Here is a 27,496-nt window from a genome sequence, read left to right as displayed (position 1 = left end):
TCTATAAAACCCTTAAAAATTTGAACATTTATTTCCTACTTAGTAAGACTGAGAAACAATACCTAATCTTTTGGTGGGTGAGGTTATAATTAGATGGAAAGTCAAGAATTCTTCACATTTGACACTGCATGAAATAATTTTTGCTTGAAGTTGTGATAGTTCATGGTAAGCATTCATTAGATATTCTACAGCTTTTGATTTCAGGTAGATTTGTTCTTTCTTTGGGGAAAGTTGGAAAAGTATGTGATTTCAAGAATGCCATGACATCAGAATCATAAACTTTTAAATGTTGCAAAATAAAGCACTGTTTTCTTTAACATAAAGAAAAATAGATGTGTTTTAAGTTATGCCTGAGTTGATTTAGAAGGTAACTGCAATGGAAAATCCAGTTCATGGGAAGTTGTCAAAAACTGTGTCAGTAGTAAATTTCCACTTGTGCATCCTCGGTGGAGAATAGGGTCAGAGATGAGCCTGGCAGATGAAACTGAAGCAATTCTCAGTTCCAGTCTATTTCTTCAACAAATGTGCAGAGACACGGAGTGCAGGACCCAAGGGTGTCTCCATGGTCTGGGCACCAGGTAGATCACAACATGCATTCAACCTTTCCCTCCCCTTTCCTTTACTGGATATATATATGCTGACAAAAGCAGGTTAAGATGAACATCAAGGTCAACTACGAAAAGGAAAAGACTTTCACGAAAGGGCTGCCTAAGGGAAATGGTATTTAATGATAGTAAACCATAGTTACTGGCGTCATCCGGCAGACCCTGAGTTCTGCTGCAACTTAAACTTTCCCTTAAATCACTATCTGTCAGCTCACATTCACTAAGTACAGCTTTAGGAATTAGCTAGTTAAATACATTGCTATCTTAATAGTCCAGTTTACCCTTTAACAAGAAAGATGATGTCTTAGTTTAGACTGCTTTAACAGAGTACTGTAGACTGCATGACTTAGAAAATATGTATAATTCTGGAAGTTGTAAGTTCTAGATCAGGTGATAACATGACCAGGTTCTTAGGAGATTGTAGACCAGCTGACAGCCTCGGAGATTGTTGGGCGCAGGGCTCAACATACCATACCCCACCCGGGACTAAGGACCACGCCAGCTTCTGCAATGCGCTACGTCCCACTCCAAATTAGCCACCCAGTGCTCACTTCGTATTCACCACAGCTGGGTATATTAGCCAGAGCCCGTGTCTCATTCCAGCCCTGCCTCCTCGTGGCAGCCCTCGTGGCAGCCTGATTGGCTACAGTCAGATATATAAACCAGAACCCGCAACAATAAAGCGGCAGTTCCTGTTACCACCTGAAGCGTCTCCTGTTTCATTGGGGCTGCGCTGGTCAGAGATGACTCTGTACATGGTAAATAGAAGTCGCTTTCTTGGTATAGGCCATTAATCCTACCATAGGGCTGTGCTCTTTACTACTTTGTTCAAATCTAATTATCTCTCAAAGGCTCAAACTTATATCATCCTATTGGGGTTTAGGTTTTCAACAGATGAATTTACATGGTCACAAACGTGTGATTTATAACAGATAAATTATAAATACAGCATGTTTTAAAATTTGTATTGTTAAAATTTATAACAAATCTTATACTGAGCATAATATTTTGTTCCATAGTACATAGCAAGTACATGAAACAAGAATTGACCCAGATTATTATGACTGCAATTTTCTCCCAGAATGGAATAAGCAGAAGTACATGTACTTTTTAGAGAAATTAAAATTCTGTGAAGATTTCCGTTTTGTGAATGAAAATAACAGCCTACTTCATACTTAGTCTATTAGTATTTTTAAAATGATAGTACAATTCATTAATCAGAGAGAAGTGATTTAAAACATTTGTAAATTGTAGTAGATTTGTATAAAGTGTAGAACAATTCAATGTCTGACAGGTTACACTCATCAGAGTTGCTCGTCTGTCCTCTCAGCTGATAAGAATGTACCAAATGTCATCTCAGCTAAGGAGCATTTTCCTATGAGGATTCAGATTATTGCAAATCTCACAAAATACTCAACCTACAGTACCTTAACAAGCTCAGGTTGGAGATTATGTCTGAAGTTTGTTTTAAGGTTTTTCTGAAGTATCTCCGAGGAGCAAAAGTCTCTATAATGATTTATGTTATGCAATTAGAAATGGAGATGTAAGGCGAAATGTGGAACTGAGCCTGCTACTCTGTGGTTACGCCAGCACCTAACAAAAAAGGTCAGTACTGGCACTGCAATTTAGGTGAGGGAGGCTGAGTAAAGAAAACAAATGAAAGTAGTTCATCGGGGAACTTTTACTAGAGTTGTTTATACATGAAAGCATTCTAAGGTGAAAAGAAGAGAAAGAGAGAAGTGAAGAGGAGAAAAAAGGGAAGGAAACGAAGGGAGAGGAGAAAAAAGAAAAAGAATAAAAGAAAAGAAAGAAAAAGAAAAGAAAAAAGAGCCACTCTGAGAAATCCATGAGGGATCTTAAAGCTGGACAACTTTGCCTGATTCCTCTGGAGTTTCCTGGAAAAAACAAAATGCAAAGTAAGATATGTACGTAAGTCCTAGTGTGTGTGTGATTATATAAATAAACATAAATCTATTTTGTTTTTATTCTTGCAATATGTCCTACATACATCTTTAAAGAAGTATGAGCATTAAAAGAAAGGGCTAACTTTAGCTGATGACAATTTGTGCACATACAATTTTCATTGATTTTGTTTCATTTCTGACCTAAAACTTCCTTGTGCTATTCCAAATGAGGCTTTACTTGCACTGAGTAAATGAAGGCAGATATTTCTGCTGAACAGGGTAAATTATGTGGTAGCTTTGTGATTTGAACAAATTTGCATTAGCTACAATGAAGAAATCACAAAATGGATTTTCAGCTGTGAGCTGAGACAAGTCATAAAAATTTCTTTAGAGAAAGAAAGAAAAGTCACAGGTTGTGCAAAAAATGCTGAAAATTTAATGTGGAATATAATTTAATCAGGCCCTAATGAAAAGCATGAAACCTCTAATGCCTGTGCTATGATGTTTCTTGCACATTTTTTGTATTGCTTTTAATATCTTCCCTTAAGCAGTGATAAGAGGAAGTGAGCAACATCAATTGTATATTTAAGTTGGATCTAGGGTGCCCAAACCACTTAAATTTGTCTTCAAATGAGATTTCAATCGTCCCAAACCAATCTTCCAACATAGTTTCATGGGCATGAAGGCACTTAATAAGTACCATTGAATCATGATTAACTTCCCAAATTGCTAGATAATTAATCTGCTGTGAACTTAATTGGTGAATTCACCCCTCCAAGTTAGAAGCTAGGAAGGTGGGCAGTCTCAAAATTAATTCCTCTTGAAAAGCTCGAAATCTGGGGAAATCCATTATTTCATGCTAATTATAACTGATTAGAGAAAAATGTTTTGATTATGCATGGGCTGTTATGTCCATTCTTTTTCTTTGAATACTAAGTGGTCAAGGTGCCAGGCTGATTAAACTTTTAAGTGGAATTCTCAATAAAAAAAGCTTATTTTAAGGCAAAGCCACAGATATAGAGATTAAACAAAGAGGTTCTACAATTTACAATGCAATTTACTTTTTAAAGCAAAAATCAGTTTAGTTGGAAGAGCTCATGTTATAATCGTCTGGAAAATCAACATAAACTGTCCAAATTTATGTGTGCTAAGTATCTTTTGTCAAGAAATCACCAACAAATCAGAAATAGCTGTTATTTCTTGAGCATATAATATGTTCTGTCAATGTGTATTAAATTTCTAAAATAGTCCATATATTATTAAACACTTTTAAATGAAGAAATCAAATCAGTTATTTTCTCATGGCTACAGAAATAGAATTTAAAGTGTGTCTAACACCATGATTTGTTATTACTGAAGTCTTTCTTACACTCTCAAAAGCAAACTGGAAAAGAACAAAGCAAAACACAAAGAAACAAGCACACACACACCACTTTCTTTCATAGTGCAGAAACTTTGTCTACCAGATTCCAGCTTCTGCTACTAATTGTATTGTTGTTTTATGCTATTTTCCACGTTTGTCAGATGTATTAAAATATTAAACTAGATGTTAGAGAAGCAGACTCAAGTGTCACACCAAAAATCTACGTGAAACAAAGATTCTTTGATAATATCCTGGAGAGTGCATGGATTTGAGTGAAAAGGAGCAAGAATGTTCTATTTAGCATAAGCATTAACAAGATGCAAGAAAATGATCATCTCTGACTTGGATATATGATTTAATACTGTCTATTTTTTGGCTTAATAATTGTTACGGTATCTGGGGTCCAAACTCTGAGCCAGGTTAACTATGCAGACTTTGAGGTACTGCATTCCTGAGACACTCTTCAAATTGCTTCCCACATTGCCAGATGCATACCAGAAAATGTTCACAGGCCTCTACTTCCTAACTTAGAAGGCTCCTGGCCCTTCAGATTGTGTTGCTCTCAGAATGAATAAACCCAGTAAGGTAATTTTACTTTTGGGAAATACTGTGGTAACTGCGAAAATTTTCTTTATTGTTGAATTAGATTACTGTTCACTGACCACATCACTAAACATCTACTTAGAAATGGTTTACTCTGCCTATTGTAATAGAGCGGTGACAGGGCATCTTAAATACAAGATTTTTATTTTAAATTATTTTAAACAGATATTAATTTATTATATTTATACTTTAGTATTTTTTATTAGTACATCTTTTCAGTATGTAATGATTACATTCACTGTTTCAAGTGGGTATATGCACATTACACATCTTAATTCTTTTCTCTTAAATCTTCTTTATCCTGTGCTCTCTATCTATATCTAGATGAATTTAATTAGCACACCATTTAGTTATCTTTAGGTATTAATGGATACAAATAGGAGAAATGTGAATCTGACACCGCCAGGTGTAGTCTACATTTTTAATGGTTTGCATCTAAAATATGTCCCAAGCCTCTCAGGCTTTTAGATAGACCTTGTAGAGGATGATTCAGTTATGGGGCTAACAGCTGACTTGCCGTTAGGAAGTGGGGCTTGATCGGAGTAGGTCTGCCACTGTGAGCATGGACTGAAAGTTTCTACCTCCTTTCAAAGCTTGCTGTGCTCTTGGTGTCCTGTTTGCTAAGAAAGGCACAATTTTCTTCCACTATGACCCTGTGCTGTGCAGTCCTGCCTTAAAGGCAGTAGACAACCGATGACAACTTTTAAAATCTGTAAGCAACATAAATAAATAAAAGTTTTCTTTAAATCACTAATTTCCTGTATCCAAGAACTTATTTTTTATTGGCAAAGGTTTTCATTTGTAAGTCCAATTTGTCACCACAAAACTCAGGGAAAGGAACCATTTCTCTAGAACATACATTAAACATGCTTCATGTAGTTTAAACCAGTTACTCTTGTGACATTTAATTAACTGGTAATAAGATGAATTTTTAGCCCAGTTGTGGCTAATACAACAGCAGGAACATTTAGCAGTATTACTTCTGGACTATTTCCTTTGTTTTATTAAAAATCCAAAAGCAAAGCGAAGAAATGTGTAAGCCCCTGGAAAAAAGAACAGAGATGAAAGAAAAAATTATTAGTTCAGTGTAGAATGATGGCCTATAGTGAGTGAAACTCTAGGCTCTGTCCTCATATTATGGAAATAATAATAATTGAAATTAAAGAAATTGGTGACAGAAATGTCACCATTATCGCAATCTTAATGGGCTACACATGCACTCTTTATTGTAAAACTAAGAATGCGCTGTATTTTCATGAGATTCAACTCTATATATTCCAATTCATTATTATCAACATAGATAGACATTATAACAGTCTAAATTGATAGATCTAGACTTGCAGTTTTGGTATTTGTTTCTTTCTTTTTTCTTTTTTCTTTTTTTTTTTTTTTAAATCGGTACCAGGGATCGAACTCACGACCACCTGCTTGAAAGGGCAGTTTTGGTATTTGTAGGCTTTTGATAGGATATAAGAAAAAATTCTCATTTAAGATCAATAACCTCCCATTTTAGCAAATGATTTATCAATCTTATGTTTAGTTCCCTTTCTCTTGTAGGAGGCAAGTTTTCTGTATTTATATGTAATTTTCACCTTCATTTTCCAAATGGTGCATGTTCATGAACTTTATTCATTAGTAATTTTGTTTATGTAACTTGAAAATTGTATTTTATTGTCTGAAGTAAACATTTGCATTTTGGAGGAAAAATTTTAGTCCTTTAGTATGTGTTGCTCTCTAATCACAGAGAGTAAGTCCATGAATATGGGTGCTACTATAGCTGCAAAGATGTATTGTTCCCCTAATCCAGCAGGTTTGCCTTTGCCTCAGCAGGTAGTAGTTATTTCCATCTTTATCAACATTATTCTTCTTTTTTCATTGCATGCTGCTAGCTACCATTCAAATATAATTCCTTTGTAGTGATATTTATCATTTTAATTTTTATAGCTCTTTCCCTCCATACTCTGTGTAGCACATGTGTCTTTTCTATGCATTCCATATCTCTTGTATATCAAAATCATCATAGATCTTAATCACATTTAACTGTAATTGATTTTTTTCCTTTTTCTCTCCCATTGTACTAAAAACATTTATAATATTAAACCAAAAACAAAAGGGTTAATGATGTTAAACTAAGAAGAAAAAAATGAATAAACGAAAGAAAGAATGATGGGAGGAAGGAAAATGACAATGTTTTAAAAGAAGAATATGCCTGACTTGGAGGCCAGTGTGGCATGTGCAGGGGAAGAAATCCTGGTTCAAGAAGATATCTATTATAAATTTGGGCTTAAATCTGAGTGAGATGCAAAGATTTTCAAAGATTTTGGGGACCTTGCCATTTTCTGATTTCTGATACTTAATGAAATAATTCTTATATTTTTTGTGCAATAAAATCTCGACATTGCAACAGCAAACTCCATGGGACATGATATTAGGTCAGCGCGTTTCTCTGGTCTAAAGTTGATGGTAGCTTTACGTAGGGTCAACACAATCACAATTTATGAATTAAGGTTTTATTTTGAAGAGATCCAAAAGAATTTACATATGAAGAGTGGGGCAAAGGGGTCATTGTGTTTATCATAAACTGAAGACTGAAAATAGTCGATTTGGAGAAGCAAGTAATGCTTTTGTTATAGAATGGTAAGCTTGAAATTCTTAGTTTCTATTTGAACTCCAAATACGAAGTAGGAACTAAGTGCCTGAAATCTAGGCCTGAAGATAAAATTATGAGTCACTGAGATTTGGTCTTCACTATGATCCAAGACATTGAAGAAGTTGCATTACAAAACAGCATGAGTATCTACTTGACGATGGAAAGAAAATTTCATCTGACTTCACTAATCTTATCTACAAGTCCACCTCTTTTTCACTAAAATAAGAACTGTTTTCACTCTTACCATACTGAAGAAGCTTGTTTTTAAATTTTTTTTTTGGTACTGTGAAATCAAATTTAGGAACTGACACTTGCTAGGCAGGTTTTGTGCCACCAAGTATATCCCCAGTCCTAAAGATGCATTTTTCTGTATTCATATCAATCTAAAATTGATGTCTAAAAATTGCTAATATCTTACTTTCATACTTACCATTTTAATTTAATTTTTTTTCACATCACAGATCATTTAAATTTAGTTTGCTTCTCAAAGTGAGATATTTAGGATCTTTCCATTGGCAATTTGTCCATGTATTTATTCCAGTAAAATTTTAAAGGAAATTTTAAACATTTTATAATATTCATTTTCTATCTTGAGTTGAATTTGAAGTTCAACTTTAATATTTACTTGCAACATAACATTAGATAACACAAAATCTTGACTGTAAGTAAAAGAACATGTTACTAGAACCACTTCACATTGTCTAAGAAAGCAAGAAATTTAAGTGAGCAGAAAACAAATCTAAGAGATTGCACTATGTGATGTTTAAAAATCCATTTCCCTGAGAAATGTTGGCATAATCAGAAAACTTGCAACATATTTTTGAGATTTTTTGATGGTAATCCTTTTGATGTGGAAAGCACATCGAAGAATAATGTCATGAACTACTCTACAGATCATGTTAAGAGAGGAGAACCAATTACTGGAGTGTTGTTGAGGGGAGATACAACAGAAGGACACAAGACATGGAGTTCCTTCTTACACTGTAATCAAGAAAGGCTGATGATAGTCATCCTGCTGATGACGAGTCTCTGGAACACAGTAAGAGTCAAACCAAACAGAGCCTCTGGGAGTGCTGAGCTCTGCTGCCAGTTCTCAGGGACAACTGCCAAGATGAGCTTCCTGAGCCAGGATGGATATAATCCAAACCAGCTGCCAGGAGACACTGGCAGGTGCCTTTCTTCTGCAGTGAAACCTCCATAGATATACAACTCTTCAACCTCACCATGTTGAAGAAAGACTCAGAAAGTCTAGGAACATAATGTGACAAACAAAGTTTGAACAAAAGGAACTTAAGTTTAAAAAAATATTTATATTCATCTGCTTTTTCCTTCAATGTCTTAGCATGAAACGTTCATCAATATTTTCCTATTAAATGACACAAGAGGACAAAGGAAAAGGCAGAAGAGGAAAAATAGTACCCTTTCATCACATGTCTTCTGGAACAACTGTTCAACCACATAACAAGTCACAGAACTAAATGTAATGGCAAAACTATAAGACTCCTAGACTATAAAATAGAAAATCCAGATGATCTGAAGCCGTGACGGTGAGACTTTTTAGCGATGAATGCCCAAACTGCAACCCCAAATCCACTTATTGATCACAAAGTGCCTGTGCTGAAATTAAAACTGAATGTTGAGTGTTTAGTTTTGAGCAAACAGTTCATGCATTAGTTTTAAAGCAAAAATATATTTTGTCTTAAAAACAAAAACAAAACAAACAAACAAAAAAATGATATGTGTGCCATCAGTTTGCCAGCACTGGTATGGCTATACAGTGCCTTTTCAGTCGTAACAATAAAGGCTCAATCCATGAAAAATAGGTCAAAGTCCTGAATAGATGCCTCACTAAAGCAACTTCCTGATTAATATATGAAGGAAATGCAAACTGAAACAATATGGAAATACTACTGTACACAGAAAAGGATGGCCAACATCCAGAACAATGACTATATCTAATGCTGAGGTGGATATGGAGCAACAGGACCTGCTGTTCACTGCCAGTAGTAATACAAATTGGGATAGCCACTGTGGAGCTTAGTACATCATCCATACTTTTTTTTTTTTGGTATTTACTGAAAGAAGCTAAAAATTTATGTCTACACAAAACCTTGCACATAGATATTTACAGCAGGGTTATTCATAATTATCAAAACTTACAATCATGATGTCTTTCAATCAATGATTTGAAAAATAAATAGTTGCACATTCAAAACATCAGATACTATTTAGTGCTATGTACTATACCATGAATAGACATGGAAGAGAATTTAAGGGCATATTACCAAAAGAAATCATTTTGAAATGTCTGTACACCAGGTGATTATATTCAAATGATATTCTGGAAGTAACAAAGGCATCAAAACAGAAGAAAAGTAAAGGCTCTTGCAGGTTTTATGGAGGAGGAAGGGTAAATTGGCACAGCACAGAGGACTTTTAGGATAGTAGAAAATATTTTATATGATAGTAGGTGGTGGATAAATTACATAATAAATATGTCAAACTTAAAGAATGCACAACATCAAGGCGACCCTAATGTGAGCTATGGACACTGGATGATGGTGAAAGGTCAATGTAGGTTCTTAAACTAACTGCATTGTACTACTGTGGGCTGTCGGTAATGGTAGAGATTGTCCCCGTGAGAAAGCAGGAGTTATATAAGAAATCTCTGAGTTCTCGTTAGTTGTTCTGTAAATTTAAAACTGCTGTTAAAACAGTCTTAAATTTTCTTGATAGAACTTAAAATTTGACAAACAATTATTCAAAAATTAGCTATTCATCAACTCCCATGAGCAATAATTAGTGCAAGACATAAAAATTGCATAATGCTAATAGATTAAATTCAAAAAGGAAGAAATAATAAGTGGCAAAGTAATTATTATGGTAATAATTAGATGATAGAGAACTTGAAAAGACAGACAAACATACATAGGTAGACGACAGCTGGATGAATAGAGACACATGTGCACTACATCTGGAAAGTAGATAAGAGGTTCCAAAACAAAATGTTTTCTTTGAGTGAGAATAATACTAGATAACTGCAAATTTTAAACTGCATTGCAGCAGGTGTTCTTTTTGGAAGAATAACCAAGAATGAAGACAGAAAGTCTCAAACCATGAAGCAAATATACACAAGCTTCAGGAAAACATGATGTAAACTTAGAAATATTTCAGCAATGTATCATTCAATTAAGCAGAAAAAAAAATGTACCAGCTAATAGAAGGAAACATCTGAGACCTGAAGGGTCACACAAAACAATGAAAAAACACAACACTTGCTGCCAGAAAAATCTGCATTTAAGCCCAGTCACTGTCATATATATATATATATATATATATATATATATATATATATAGCTGTATATATGGGCACATAGATCACCTGAAGTACCAGTATAGTCACATGTAAAATGGGTAAGGACATTTAACTTCTATAAAGATTATTCATATTGTAATAAAGACTAATATACTTCTTAGCACATAGAAAGAATTATGTAAGTATTAGCTATTGAGGGCAATAGAAAATTTAATTATTTGCAAAAAAATGTTAAAGCTTTCATAAAGAAGTACACTTCGAGAAAATTTAAGAAGAGAGAAGCATAACTTGATCAGAAGATGTATGAATAATATTCTATCCTTTTTACTGATTCTGAAAATTAAAGTAAATCATTGCATTTACTTTACCAGAAAAACATCAATGGCATTTTTATTTAGTGATTGCACGTTGTACAAGTTGGTCTATTTGATTCCACTAATTTTCTACATTGATAATACATATCTGCTAATGGCTATGCGATTAAGCACATTCTTCCAGAGCATGTCCAGAGTGAGCTATGTCTTTTCACCAACCTTCTCCTCCAACATCACAAAAGCTGTAATTTAATCAGTGGACAAATCCGATATCACACACCCAAGATCCAATAACACATGCGTGATCCAATGTCACACACCTATGATCCAGTCACCTCCCAAAAGTCCCTTCTACGAACACATGAAGTTTTGGGGACCATCTAGAAATGAACTGTAACATATCCCCTCTCAATGCTGCAATATTCAATTCCATTAAGTATATCAGGATTATATAGAATCCTGCTGTGCTAAAGTGATTTAACTTTGTCTAACACAGTTTTAAAACAATCTTTCAATTATGGAAAAATTATTGACAACATTTGATTTGGCATGTCCTAGACCAACATTTTTATAGGAAATAACTATCTTAGAGATTTTAAATTTAACTTATGATAATGGAACAAATCAATTGCTAGAAATTGTCCTTTTATTTAAATGATTTGCAATGGAACTTCTTGAGATGACAGGAACGTTCCAAATCCATGCTATCCAATACAGTAGTCAAGAGGCAAGTGGCTGTTAGCACTTGAAACATGGCTGAGACTGATGAACAGAATTTTAAATGTCATTTCATTTAAATTTAATAAGCACACGTGGCTAATTGCTCGTTTATTGTATAACAGAGACTTTTTGAAATGTAATTTTAAAAGAGCAGATCTGTCAATTTCCTCAACGATCAGTTTGATATATAGAGAGATAGGTGGCTTTGAACTTAGAAATGAACTTTCAAACAGTTCAGATTAAAGTTATTTTATCAGCAGCATGAGTTTGTTGTTCCCATAACATGATATCACAAATTAAGGTGCTTTGGCATGCTGAATACTTTAAAGATCGGAGACCTCAGAATATGTCAGTAGGGACCTTCTTCTCTCCTATTTCTCACCTGTTGTTTCCCAAGGAATGAGTCATAGAAATCGAAACTCTAGCTCCCTTCGGTGATTCACAGAAACTAAAATTCCTTTCTGCTGAAGCAAGCCATACAACCTAGAAAGAGGGTTTTCTCCTTTGTTGCGTGAAGCCTTCAGTGCAGATGGAGCCCTGCTGTACACACGAGGGAGGAAATGCTGCGAGGAGAAGCTGGGAAGAATCCGACCACACAGGCCGGTTCCCCCTCCTCAGGTTATTACCCTTAGATCACTTTCAATTCAATCACATTCATACCTGGCATCTGGGCTTCATCAAATGTACACATAAAGATGTGCAGGCTCCCTTGGTTCTTCTCTGAAATATCCCATACCATAGCAAGTGTTGATTGAATAAATGTTATTCATGTTTTCCTGTTAAACAATACAATGGGTAAGGAAGTGGGTCATGTCTTTGCTTTTACAAATACACTCAATGAAAAATGCAATGAACTAACAATCCCTTCCAAAATAAATTATGGAAATTCAAACATAAAAATATTTTATGAATGCTTATTTTACATTATCTAATTATAAATTTTAAAAGTTCATTTTGAAGAGTTTTTTTTTTTTCTTTTGCAAAAGAAGTGTAAGAACAAAAATTTTACTCTGAAAGCTTAGAATATGCTATTCATCTAGGCAAAAGTGGCAAAAGTTACAGGATTCAAACTTGAGGGTAACAATGTGACAGAGATAGGAATTTTTACTCAGTGCTAGCCATCTTAAATTTACCAAGATTATGAGCCTAATCTTTAATTGTATTTTAATTAATTATTGCTAGTCAAATATTGCTAGTCAGAAGCTATACAAATATGTTAGAATAGAAAGCTACATGAATGTACCTGATAGATTTCAAAAACAGTGTATTTTAACAAAATACAAGCCAATGCAGAAAACACAATAAAAAAGTGAAAAAAAAAAAAACAAATTCATCAAGAATGCAAAAAAGATAAGCCAGGTATAGTGGTCTATGTCTGTAATCCCAGAATTTGGGAGGCTGTGGCCGAAGGATCACTTCAAACTTTAGGCCAGCCTGGGTTATGTAGTGAGTTCAAGACCAGTCTGTACTACATAGTGATAGTCTACCCCAAAAAGCAAAAGAAAAAAAGATTAAACAAAAATACAAAATGGGTAAAAATCAGTGAGTATAACGCAATGAATTTATAGACCTTTTAATAATATGTTGTAACTGATAATATTTTCAATAGTTCTTTGAACAATACAGCATTCAACATTTGATCTAGATTTATTAATTAAATATAAAATCCATTTCATTATAATTTCCTCAGTTGTGCCTTGTTGAGTTTTCACTTGTGTTTCAATAATTTAATATCTGCATGAAATTTTATGTATTATATTTTACTGTTGATACATAATGTTTCTTGATGGATTTTGTGGGAATTACACTTTTATAAAAAGAGGCTTTTTCAAATATGGTTTTTCTTTGAAAATTATTTTGCAAGAGATTACTATTTTCAAACATAACAACCCCATCTTGGGTTGCATTAACCTAATATATTTGTGCTCATTTTTTATTAATGAACATATAGAGCCCTCTTGCATAAATAATTTATCAGTAGGATTTTTTCTGTTACATTATATAAGTATCTATCCTTTAAAGTACAGTTTAATCAGAATGGCCTCAGGACTAAAATTCTGGGTAATTAAAGGTTTGTCAGATGGTTTGATTTATCTTTATATCTTTTCACTGATTATTAAAGAACACCGACCTCCAAAATTAAAAGAATCAAAGATATACTGCCACATATTCTGTAAAATATAGCAACTAATAAAAGTTTAACTTATGCTTAAAGAGAAATCTTGGTTGGTTTATGTTTTCACATTGCTATACAAAGTTTAAGATGATGCTCTTGTTTGGCCTGTTCATTTAAGTATTTGTATTTTTTTAGCATATAGGTTAGTCTGTGACAATAACAGCATAACACTTTAAAAAAAAAAAAAAAGGTAGTTCAGAGTAGATGTGTTGGCTGCTCCCTGAGATCTTTAAGGGCCCACTAAGAAGTTGGTCACTTCTTTGTGCATTCTACTTTTTGAAGATACAGTCACTTTAAAATACACTTGTGTCTGTGTTTAGCTAAAAACCCTCTAAACTCAATGAATTGCTGACTTGAAATAATAAGACGGGAGGCACTAAAGAAAAATTATGAGTACTAGTATTTTATGCATATTTTCTGTGGCTGGTGCCTAAATGCTCTACATATCTCTCTATCTCCATGTATTTTTTTTCTATTTTAAATTTGATTCTTAAATTTATTTTAGTCTGTATTTAAAATACATATAATGTAAATACCACTGGTATGTGACATTTTGATATATATACATATTAAGTAATTTTTAAATCAGTTAAGTATATTCCAAGGATTCATGATGGTTGCATGGTGAAAACATTCAAAGTTCCAAAAGCAAGTGTTTTGACATACACAGGGTGTTGTGTTACTGTTATCTATAACCACCCTGCTGCGCAAGAGTAAACCAGAATTCCTCACGTTTACTTGTGACTTAATACTTGTTCAACAAACCTTTACCCTGCACTTCAACAATCCCCTTAAACTCGCATTTTCCAAACTAGCAAAGGAATCTCAAGCCAGAACTGTCACTCTTGCATTCCCTGTGTCATGAAGGGTCCCACAACCTAGTCATAAAGCTGGATCATTATGTGACCTCCTACCTCCTGTCACCCAGCCCTTCAGGGTTTCCTTTCTGGTGCTTGGCTTGAAATCATTCACTTTCTGTCATCTTCAAAGTTATGCTTTAATCAAAAATCTTATATTTCATCCATATTATTGCAAAAGTATCTCATTTAACCTTCCTAACTCTCTTCTTGATTTTTATCAAGAGGACTGCCATATTTTTAGCAAAGGAAACCATAGGAAATATAAATCTTTTGATGTCATTTTCCCGGGAAAATCATACAGATATGGACCCCAAATTAGCATGTTCAGCCTTTCGTCTGTCTTTACTATCTTGCACTCTGTAAAACACTTCCTCATTAGTGTAAGTTTCTTGTACAGATAAGATTTCCCCTCAGATTTTGAAATGTTTTCAACTTCATGCATGCAAAGAGGTGACTAACATTATGCTGCAATTTTGCAGTCATTTTCTTTCATGTATGATACAAATTACTGCTTTAGACTGCAGGCATTTTGAAGGATGAAATCCACTGCTTAGTTACTGTTGGTTTACACATTTATATGTAAAATGATGTTCCAGAAGCACAAAATTTTATGAACTGTGGAAAATTGTAGAATTGTAACATTTTGAAGAGCTTTAAAAGCCATCTAAACAAAACCTATAATAAGTACAGTGATTACAATTCAAACATTTAACTATGGCAGAATAAATGTATTGTTAAATGCAGCCATTCTGTATGGGAGATAGAATATCTCAAAATTTGAGTAATTGTTATCATTTTTGAAAAATTAAAATTCTCATAATATTTTTCCTCATTGTACTGAAGTGTGATTCTTCATGTATGACATACCTTAGTATCAGTTCAGGAAAATAACAAAGAACGTTCAGTGAAGCTTCTACACCACCATCTGAAACATGAAGTGACATAAAATATGACAAGACCTGATATCCTCAATTTTAATATAATGACTTTGAATCAACTGCTGTAATCTGTAAAAAAGAAAAAAAGTGCTGTAATTAAAGATTCAATATATATATATATATATTTCTTCAAACTTAAAATTGAATATTAAATTCAAATCAGCTGACCAAGTTGTATAATTTACATGCAAAACATTTTGGCTCAGCATCCATCAAATATAATTTACTTACACCAATAAAAATAATTGCTGAAAAGATAGATTTATTATTCAATCAATCTAATATATTATGAACACAAACCAATATACAGTGACAATCAATTTATCATACTATATAAAGTATTTCATGTGGAAACCAATTTATAATAAACCAAAGACTTAGTACAAAACACATTTTCAAAGGCTTGATACAATATTTACATAAATTCTATGCAAAAAATTAAGATGACTTTATAGATATCCCAAAGTGGGTCACAATCTTTTTTTCATTTCCAATGCCATCATCTTGCTCCAAAGCAGTCAAAAATTTATAAAAACTAGGTTTCTTTCTTTCTTTCTCTTTTCTTTTACAAATATGAACAAGAGAATCATTAACAGAATAGAAATGAATTTGACTTCAAAAGCTTAACAATTACACAAATCTGATATGAAGTGGTTTTAACATGTTAGAGCAATTGTAGATTCACATTTCTGATGACTTTGATTTCATTTAAAGAAATAATTTAGCAGAATAGCTTTTGCAACCATGACACATTTCCCTGATTCACATTTTAGATCTGTTGTCGCCAAAAGAGCAGTTGCCAAAGTAATAAAGCCTTTGCAACTTGAAATAAGTAGGTGTTTCCAAAACTTCCTATATTCTCTTGATGACTCTGGGATATGTGGGGCAAAATTGATCTTTATAATACAAAATTAGGCACGGAGACACAGTCCCAGTGTCTTCCCTTCCAAGAGCCCAGCTTCTGTCCTTTATGCCCAAGTAATTATGTGCAGAGCTATCTAGGGATTATCAAATGGGAAAGAGAAAAATCACATAGCAAAATAGGAAGGGGCAGCTTTCCAAATTTATTTCAGTGAGACCCCACTAGCCCATTGTCCTTAGGGATATCTATTTAACTGCTAATGACATAGATCAGAATAATAACATTATTAATCACAGTGGTCAGTCATCTACTTTTAACATCTCTTGGAATCTCTCCTAAAATGAGTGGCATAAGTATTTATTTTCAAAGCATAAGTTGCACTTACTCTGTAAGCATAGATTATGTGGTACTCACTTTAATTTTATTATACCTGTGTTATACTGAGTATATAAAATTTTTAAATTCAAGTCAGTTGGATTTTCTAGATATTCTGTATTTTACCTAGTGGCATGGGGCTTTCTTTGAGAGTCGTAATTTATAAAAGTGTTTCTCAGTTTAAAATGATTTTATACAATTTTTTTGTGAGCTCCTGATTGTTCTGATCGTAGAACTCACTGCCTCTCGTATTCTTAATTTTTCTTACCGCATAACTTTGATTTCTTAAATTTAGAAAGAGTATTCAATACATACCTTAATTTTAGGATGTATCAACCATACTTAGTGTAAGTATATAAATGATTGAGCTTGTTTGTAAGTAGAAGCCCTGTCATGTTTTTCTATTAAGTCTGAATACAGTAATGTTAAAAATAGATGATTTCTTTGAACCTTGTCTGCCAGGAAACTTTCTAATAATTTCTTATGGTATATTGGTACTTAATCATAAGAGTCAATATTTTTGTCATAATTTGAAGTAACAAATTAATTTAGCAAGTAGGGTAATTAGTATGATAGTATATTACATTTAAAATGTTAATTTGGTTACTCAGAACCTATACAATTTTGTTTCATTCTATGTTGACCTAATTATGTAAAAATAGAGTCAGAAAATTGTGACATAGTTTCTTATTCAATATTTCCTCAACTTTCTTATCTTTGCATGTAATTTCTTATTTTTAGATCACTTTCTTATTTGATAGAAAAATACATATAGATGGTCAGGTAAACAGAGGCTATGACAGGAAAAGACACTTTTGGAGACATCCTAATGCTGTATGTCTATTTGAAAATTCACTCATATACTGACTTCTAGGAGTATTTACTAAAAAATCAACATGCTTGAAAAATACACGTTAAAGGTACCTGAAATAGAGAAGATAGGTCTTATCTTTGGTCTTGGTTTCCATAAATTCAGATACCTATGAGTAAATTTCATCTGAAATTATTAAAACCCAGAAAAAAAATTTCAAGTAGCCAAGTGTTACAGTAGATGCTTACAGTTCCATCCATGCAGGACATTGTGATAGGAGAATCCACTTGATTCCAGGTGTTTGAACTCAGTGTGAGTAAAATGAGTTTCTGTTTCAAAAATTATCTTTCATAAATAGTGTGATGAAGATTTTGTCTCTCCCATTCCACATGCTTGAAATATGAGTCATCTTTTGTCCAATATACCCAAGCTGTATATGCTATCATTTTATTTGTCATCAGTAATCATCTCAGTTTACAAATTAACTATGAGATTTCAAGCTATATCACAATGCCTATATCATTCATCTCATTTCATGTCATTGTCATCATGAAAAATAATAGTAAGCGAATTATAAGAAAATATTTTGAAACGGTGTTTTCACCAGATTTTCGGTAGCCATATTCACATAATTTTCATTGATTTATTATTAAAATTATTCTACTGTTACTTAGGTGTTAACCTCTTACTGTGCTGACTTTACAAACCAACTTTATCACAGGCACGTATGTGAAAGGATAAAGAGTCACAGAAAGATTGATCCGGTTTTCACCGAGTGTCCGGAAAATCAGCTGCACAGGTAAGGAGGGTCCAGGCTACAAGCATCTGAAAACATCAGTGTCCACAGGGTTTATGTCTAGCACACACCCTGACTCTGTGAGAATGATTCAAAAATACTCTAGATAAAAATAATATTCTTCACATAACCAAATGGGGGAAAAAAGTGTTTGCTCCTGAATGCTCAATTAAGATTATGAATGAAGAAGATACACCAGTTTTAAAAAGTGAAGGGCCATATTGTCATACTAAGAAGTAATAATTAAATTTTGAATGAGTGAGTTGTCTACCATAATACATGTTCAGAAAACTGGATAAATAAATTTTTGGATATATTGTTTGTTATTTTTAATTTATTGACTCAATAAATATGTATAGCATACTAACTGTTTGCAAGGCACTAGGCCATATACTAGTTATTAGATATGATAAAAATGGATGTAGTTCTTATCCAAATAGATGTATATTTCCTAAAGAACACTAAGCAATAATAGCAATAAAGAATAAATCAGGCTCTATGGTCAAATTAGTTGAACACCAAGATTCTTTCCAAGAATTACATTCTCCACAGCTATGATTGGCTAATAACAACTTAGCATAGTGTATAACTAAGTAGATCTGAGTTCAAATGCCTAGTCCCAAATTCTTAATTCCATCAAAAACTTAGTAATAGCAGCAGTTAATTCTTTTTTGTTTTATTTTCCTCATTATTTAAAATTAGAATAATTTTACTAACATAGGGTTTTCTTAAAGAATGAGTGACTTATGACAGTAACATACAAAGAACAAACTGTTGTTAGTCAGAAATTGAAAGAACTTACTTGTTAAATCAATAATCAGATTGTTTTAAAAGCTAAATTTCAGTGCATATTTGCAAATATGTGTTTTGACTGTAGTGAACGCCCCTTCTTACATCCTAAACTAAAAGAAATTCATTGACTGATAATTTGTACAAGCAATATAATGTGTGATTGGTGGACGTAATGGAGAGGCAGTAGGGGGTAAAAGATTCTATGGAATATTTTTTCTCAATGTATGTTAGTTGAGATTAATATTTACATATGCTTTTCCTTCCAGACTCTTAATAATAGATCAACAAAATCCAAATCCACATAGAAAAATATTTATTGAATAACTATTAAAATTTAGTAATTAAAGATAGATAGGATAAACATGTAAGACTATTTGCCTATGTAATTTCAAGGATTACATTTATGATATCACTAAAAGTGAAACGTGTATAAAATCAGCTCATTGTGACTGGGCTATACACACTGACAGCAGAAATGACAGAAACGAAAGAAAGCAGCCTGAATACATCAAATGAGTGTACTTTCCCTTCCTTCTCCAAATTCATCCATTTAGCTTTAAAATTCATCTTTCATTTTCTATCTTGCATAAATTACTTTTCAGATCTTGCTTTGTGTGTCATAGAAGCTGAACCATAAATAGATGCAAATCATCAGATTATGTTGAACTTTCTTCCTTAGTTAGATGATCTTGTTTTCTGAGACTTTGTATTAGAAATCCGTGTTCTATATGGATATCAACATACCCAGGTGGAACCCACTTGGAAACTGCAAACCACAAGCAAAGTAGTTTACACTGAGAAAAAGAATTCTCTCTGAGGAATTTAGTATTTGAAGATGATTTATTACAGCTTATCTGTGCTTGTAACAGTCTTAAGAATGCTTATTTTATGAGCACGCCTACATATGCAAACTTGGATTTATTTTAATTCCTGAGAATTAAATACTTTATGCTAACTGAACAGAAAGCCATAAGCTTATTACTCACTTTATATCCCCCAAAACTGTCCATGTAAACAAATTGAAATTATTAATATAAAACTTGGCACCAAAATAATAATTAATATACCTAAACCTATCTAATCAGTACTAAAGAATCACTGTAATACAGTAGTTTCAGTGACATAAAATATTTCAAGATTAGTTTCATATCCACTAACTTCTAACTGATGTTTACTACTAAATACAGGAAATGAGTGAAATAGAGAACGAGGCTAAAGTTACCCAGCATTAGAATTATACCAAGCACCAGAAGCTTTAAATGCAGTATATCATTACTTTGTCTTAAGTATTTTTTCTGTTAAAAATAACACAAACATTTACTGAGAATTTCTTATATGCCAAGCATTTTGCCAAATATTAATGTACTTGGAGCATATTAATTTACCTAATCTTCATATCTCTAAAAAATTAAGTGTAAATAATAAGAGAGAAAGATTAATTGGCTAAATGAACTCTGCTAGCAGCTGTGAAGTTAGGAATTAAACTTAAAGTTTCTGATAAAAGTCTGCTCATACTGAATCATACTTGTAGCTATAAAAGCTTTGTGCCTTGTTGGCTTTTACCAGCCCAAAACACATACCATGAAGCAAATGCGGTTTTCCTCCAGAAATTAGAGCACACCAAGATCATTCCAGATGTTTTGTTATTTTACTTCAAATAAAGATGCCTCAAGACATCAAGGCAACTGAATGGTTGCAGGATCTGAAGGCAAAGAAGACTAAAGATTCCTTAGGTAATCATCATCTTTCCTGGAAGATTATGCTTGATTTTTGCTCTGTGATGTGCAACAATAAATGAGTTATCACCCAAGAAAATATGTCTGATATGCAAAATCACATTGTTTTTAAGAATTTGTATGTGATAGTAACAAAAATAATATGAGGTTATTGACAATTGAGTAAATTGGCTGCCCTAAGGTGAAAGGAGTTGAGTTTACATTTGTTGTGTGGTGTTGATGTGGCAGTGTTTTATGTATTTTATTTTATTTTATTTTATTTTCTAAGAATCCAGGTGTCCTTAAAAATAACAAAAGGAGCTGTCCAACATTTGATAGCGTAAAATGGTATTAATAATTTGTATACAGATATTCACAAAAAATGTTGGAAGAAAAAAAAAAACCTTTAGTAAGAGAGCTATAAGAAAGTATGTAGCTGGTGATGGTTGATATTTGACACAAAAATGATGAAAAAGAAGATATTTAAAGAATCTACATGCTTTTCAGATAATAGTTACTTTCTAACAGCATTTTTTAAAGTGATATTTCCAAACATTCTTTATTCCTTTTAAAACATATTATGCAGTCTGTTAAGGAAATTAACTCATAGTAGGAGCTTGTAGAGAATGAGTTTTTGTTGACTATTTTAATGTGCTGTGATACACATTATATAGTGATAATGTATAAGGTTATTCAACCCAAAATAAGAAGATAAAACATCTTGACAGCTTATTAAAGATTTTTAGAATCCTATGAAAATTCTTTCTACATTGCACAACTTATATAATTTTATATATTGGATGTTTCTGTTTATTTTGCTTAATTTTGTATAAATATATAGCAAAGATTTCATATACCCATGTCTTATTCATTTATCTATTTTAGTAAAATTCAGTTGCTTTTCTTATTTTCTTTCTTCCCTATTGAAATAACATCTGTGTTTCTATAGACAAGTTTCCAGGGCTACCAACTAAGTAGAAGAGGAAGACATACTAGCTTCTTATTAATGAATGCACCAGAATCTCTCCCTATGTGAAACAATTGCTTTGTCAGGAAAGTGATACGAGAAAAAGTCAAATAATGATCTTACTAGCCTACAGCACTCTGAGACTTGGAATGACTTGGTATTAACAATGAAATTCAGGATGTTTTAAAATGCATGTAAAGTTTCCAGGAATTTGTGAACTCATGTTGTATGTATACATTTCAAAATCATAAATGATTATTTGTGTGCTGAAAACAAGTATTTCTTCACAGAAAATATTTTGAAATTGAATCAAAGTTTCTTACATCAACTCTTCCTAAGGAATACAACTGCATTCTTCTTACCTTATGAAATCCAACTTAATTCTTCTTCACCACTTCTTCCCATCCTCTCCATTTTCTTTTAGCCTTCATTTCATAACGGTTTTGAATAACCACGTTCTTCCCAGAGATATGATGTGATAGGAGAAAGTCAAGTAAACAGAGCAACAATAGAACTTGATATTTACTAAGTAAAAAGTAAGCACAGTGTATTGTGAACATATATGTCATATAACTGTGCCTAAGCTCAAGAAATCAAGAAGCACAGAAAGAAAACATGTAAATTTTAAAATGAATTTGAAAAATGAGCATAGTCACTAATGCCACCAAAATTAAAGATTAAGGAGGCTTGAGTCTAGATGTTTAATTAAAAATTCATTCCTTGATTTCTTAGCTCTATAATAGTGAACCTTCTGTACCTGCATTTTAGTCTCATGGGATTAAAGTTACCTTTCAAGGCCTTGCTGGTAACAGCTGACCAATTCAATTTATGGGTAAATTAGAGTAAAAATGGAGGTCAGATTTATAACATGCAATAATGACAACATAGTGTTATTTTTTCAGTGACAAGTGAGTTAATGACAAATGAGACCTTAAACCTTTGTTTTCTGTTTGCACATCTTGGAAAGAAAATTAAATTGCTTGAGAAGTTGAATGAACATGTTTTCCCATCAGTAGGCTGTCTTCAGTTAATATTGTGCTATGATGCAAAAGGAATATCGATTGGTGAACCTTTATACTGCATTAAATACCATTTTTATGAACAGAAATAGAGAAGAGGATGTCTGAGAGAAAGAAGCAGAACAGGAGAATGTGGAGTAAGGTGTAATTTATTTTATAAAAATGGCTTTTGTCTATTATGTTTAAGTTCCATCCTCCTTTAAAATAGGTATTCTTATCAAGCATTTATCTGTCATCACTTTCTGACATAATACACATCTTGAGATTTCCAATTTTACCACACAATAAACTTCTTTTATGTTCTCAAAATAACACACGTTAGAATTCACTAAAAATAATCCACAGTAGTACCATAGATATTTCAAGCTCAAAAACTATTGTTTTGTACTGTTTTGGGCTATAAAGAATGGATTTTAGAGGAATTTGAAGGTTCCTACCAAAATATTCTCCAAGGGTTTTAGGGCTTTTCTTTCTACTTAATGCACAAAGAGAATTTTCTTGAATAACTACACTGAAACAAAAACATCAAAATTTTTCTCTATATTTCAAGCAATTTTTCCTTTTAATAACTGGATATTACATGGTAATACTATTGTAAAATGTTTTTAAGTTTCATCATCGTGTGCTTATTTGTTCAGTCACACATTTATTTAAAGTTCAGTGGTGATTTTCTATATAATTCTATACAGAGCCAAGAAACAGACTGAATTTCAGAGCATCACAAAAAGTAACCCTCTGCTCTAACCTGTAAAACCTAATAATTTTTTCCATTTTTGAAATGTCTGTCTTTTATTTAATAACTTCTAAATTTCTATTTCTTCTAAACTACCTTATTATTAAGGCAAACAGATCTGTTCTGTCTAAATAAATTCTCAAAAGGCTATGGATTCTTCCTTGTAATCTTCAGCTCAAATCAATCAAAATCACATTCTTCTCCTTTGCATACTTGATTATTTTATTATCCATGATGGCAAAAAATAGTAATCATTTTGTTTGCAGGTGGTCTATCCAGATAAATGGCAGCTTTAATCTGACATATTTTGATGAACAATTTAGGAAGATTAAATATGCAGACCTTGTACCCATTATTCTACTGCACAAAATATATATCTGTTTAAGTGGCAAGTGATATTTTAGCTTTCAAAACATAAAATTACACCTCATTATCCACTTAGTGTTTTTTAATGTCTCAGAATTATCTAACGTCAATGCCTGAGTAGATCTACTTAAGAGTCATTTGAATTAGTTTTTTATTGTTTTTGTCAGGAAATCAGAGTTTGTATCCTAAATCCAACATCACTAGCTTTGCTACATTAAATAATCAGCTACAAAATGTGAACCATGCTAGTTAATCTGGAAGACAAATAAAAAAATAATAGACATTTAATAGGTCAGAACATGAAATAAACACCCAATTGTTAGTGTTGCTTTTATTGTTAGAAATAACAGAACCTGTGAACACATAGAATGTTTACATATGTATTAATATTTCTAACATATATATACATATATAAATATACATATATATGTACATTTTAAATCTCCTAAAACACTAAAATTAATCTTAAGTTATTACAAATCATCTGATTAAAAATCTCTACATTTCATATTTTCCCAATAGCTTTAGTGGATTATAGCATAAATAAATACATAAATCTCACCTATTTTGCTCTAAAACTATAATTATAGTCCATAAGAGCAGCTTTAGGTGACTTTCTCTAAAGATAAAGGATTTTGTTCCTATCCAAGTAAGACATGTTAATAAAAATATTATGGGATCTGTACGACTATCTTTATGTACTATGATTGTAATACTGTATTCGATATAATGAAGTCACACTTTTCAGGCAAGTCTTTCAGATCAGTGGTAGCAAACCTATGACATGCATATTGTTGCATTTTATTTTAAGGCAAAAGATTTTAAAGTATGAGTTTTTTTTTAAGCTAAAATCTCAGTGTCATGTTGGTACTTTGCAATAAATGAGTTGTGTATTACAGTTTGTTGAACTTGGTCTTTAAAAGGTTTTCGATTAGTGTCTTAACTTATTGACTGACCACTTAAAAAGTTCAAAGAAAAGCAAGGTAAAAATAAAATTATTTTCAAACACTCAAGATTTTCATAATACAATCCCACAAAAACTGGTGTAGAATTCATGTACTCTGGCATATCAATAAAATTCTGGAAATAAGTTCTAGTTAATTAAACATTGAATGGCAGTATTTGAAAATATATCTATGCTTCAAATGAAATATTGCTATTGCTTGAAATGTCTCAATTTATATAAATAAACTTCATAAAATTTATCTGTAAGTAACAATTGAAGTATTTTTTAATAGTATTTATTTGGAAACAAAACAATCGCTGCATTTTACATTAAAATAGACTAATATATAATATTTATTTCTAAATGGCCAGAATTTTATTGTGTATATATGTCCGTATTTTTACATCTCTTACACATGTAAAGATTTTTTATTTCAAATAATCCTGAAGCTTCATGATTTTTCAAAGTGCTAAAAACTGCAGCAATTTTATTTCTGGAAAAATATTGTGGCTCAGTAGCATGGTAGAGTGTTATTTACATTCTCACAGCTCTTGGACACTTTGTGAGTTAGCTATTGTTGTAGAATAAAAAGAACTTGCACAACTTAGTTACTTATGAAAACAACTTTTTCTTTAGTTGGCAATTCTGAGAGCTATCAGACGAAAGTCCTAACTTTCCCTTTGAAGATTCAACTTTAGAGGACTGAAATGAATTGACAACAGACTGATGGTTAACAGGAGTGAAAGAAAACAAATTTTATTAACATGTATAAGCACAGGAAAAATTATTGCTGCTAATGAAAGGTTTTGTTGGGTTTCTTTCTAGGTTCCTGGTGTCCAGAACTGGATGGCATACACAGAAAAGGCAGTGAGGATGTATTTCTGTTGAAGGTGGACAATACGTACACTACATGTACACGGGCAAGAGTATGGTACAATGGCCTCACATATAAAGAAAAAGCGTTTTTTTAAAAACCCCAAATAGCTAAGGTATCTTCTTCTCCCATGCAAATAAAGCACTGGGACATTTGTCCTATTGGAAATCACTTGGTGCCATGACAGATATATATGCTTTCGTATAGAAAGACTTGTTTGACTTCCAGCTAGTTGTAAATAAAGGAGCAGAAATAGTGCCTTTCATTGGTTATTCCCACATGCAAATAAAAGATGGAAAATGGCACCTTCTTACTGGTTCTGAAAACAGCACCAGATTCATAGGAAGGGTTAAACAGTACATTTCTGTTTGGTCCACAGTGTTCAGCAAACCTGAAGTCCTTCTGGATCTTGTGTCCTGAACATGTGCTCTTTTTTAAAAAAAATAACTTACCCAGACTGTTAGCAGTAGGTTTTTATCACTTTGACACATTCCACCCAATCACATATTTGGTTTGCCCCAATCTTTGTGTGGCTACCTTAATATTAATAAAGCTCAAAGAAGGAGCAGGTGGTTGGAGCTTAAATAAAATCTCAGTAGGAGAGAAAGCTGATGGAAGGGCCCTGTAGGCAATTGTAGAAAAATAGTAGGTGATTTTTTGAGAAAGAAGGAATCTGAGAGATCAGAAAATGTACTGAGAGATTGTCTGGAGTTCAGATGTGGTGTATCATGGTTTCATTTGTCGTGTCTCTTGGTTTGTAAAAGAGTTTCATCTTTTGTAGTAAATGAAATTTCATTAAGAATACTGAAAATAGTTTTGTTTATTGGTTCAGTTGATCTTTAGAAAGAAAAGAAATTTCAGAGTAAACCTGTTCCTGTGCTTCCAAAGAAAAAGAAGAGAAGGGTCAGAAGAAAAATCAAGGAAAACTTAAAGCTGCTTCTTTGGTTTAACTTGTTAAAGCATGGATTTATCAGTACTATTTTCTGAGTCCCAAAATTAATATGTTGGTTTCTACTCAGTTAGGTAGCTCTGCTGATTTGGACCAGGCTTAGCTTTTTTTTTTTTTTTTTTTTTTTTTTTTTTTTTTTTTTTTTGATACTGGGAATTGAACTTACAACTTTATACTTGTCAAGTAGGCAGTTGTGCCACTGAGCTAAATCCTGACCCTCTCTGCTGAACTTGTCTTAATTTTATAGGTGGTTTCTAGATAACTGGGTCCAAGAGACAGAGGAATGTTGTACAGGGATGGCTAGAAGAATCTGTAACACACCTGATATTTTCCAGTAGTGTACCTGGACTTTGTTTTTTCCAATTAAGTAAAACCCAAGGAGAAATCTGCTTAAATCACTTTTGCCACTAAGCCATCGATTACAGAAATTTACTTATCAGAGTGGGAACATTTTTCCTACAAAGTTAGTTAAAAGGAATTGTGGATAAATTGAGGCTAACTGTTGTCACAATCCTCCTTGGACATTAGAGCACGTTTATTAATCTTTATGAATGCTAAACCCCAAACAACAAACCAATAACAACATTCAAACTGTTGGGATAGCATTTCATAGAGGATTTTGCATAATACATTGCTCTTAGTGAGCAGCCGATAAACTTAAATCATGTGAAATAACTTTTTATGGAAGTAGATAAATTAACTAAACACATCACAAAACTTCTCGCTCAACTACAAGGAAAACACTACGCATGGAGCCAATTCTTTATTAAAGTGGTGATGATGATTTAAAAAAAGTTGATAGAAGAACTAAAGTAGAATCATAAAAGTAAGATAAAAATATG

General features: G+C 32.6%; 1 long non-coding RNA gene across 1 annotated transcript; it reads left to right on the top strand.

Annotated features, from left to right (window-relative positions):
- The first annotated feature begins 1,298 nt into the window (after positions 1-1,298).
- LOC134474059 (uncharacterized) lies at positions 1,299-25,926 on the top strand. The gene is made up of 3 exons (XR_010044646.1): positions 1,299-1,363; positions 18,219-18,296; positions 25,657-25,926. It is a non-coding gene; the product is annotated as an uncharacterized LOC134474059 (long non-coding RNA).
- Positions 25,927-27,496: the final 1,570 nt, after the last annotated feature.

Source organism: Cavia porcellus, unplaced genomic scaffold (assembly GCF_034190915.1).
Source record: "Cavia porcellus strain 051 isolate PalLab524CR breed Dunkin Hartley unplaced genomic scaffold, mCavPor4.1 scaffold_30, whole genome shotgun sequence".
In the NCBI taxonomy this organism is placed as follows: Eukaryota; Metazoa; Chordata; class Mammalia; order Rodentia; family Caviidae; genus Cavia; species Cavia porcellus.
The sequence above is the reverse complement of the archived record's forward strand: the minus strand, read 5'-3'. Positions and strand labels throughout refer to the sequence as shown.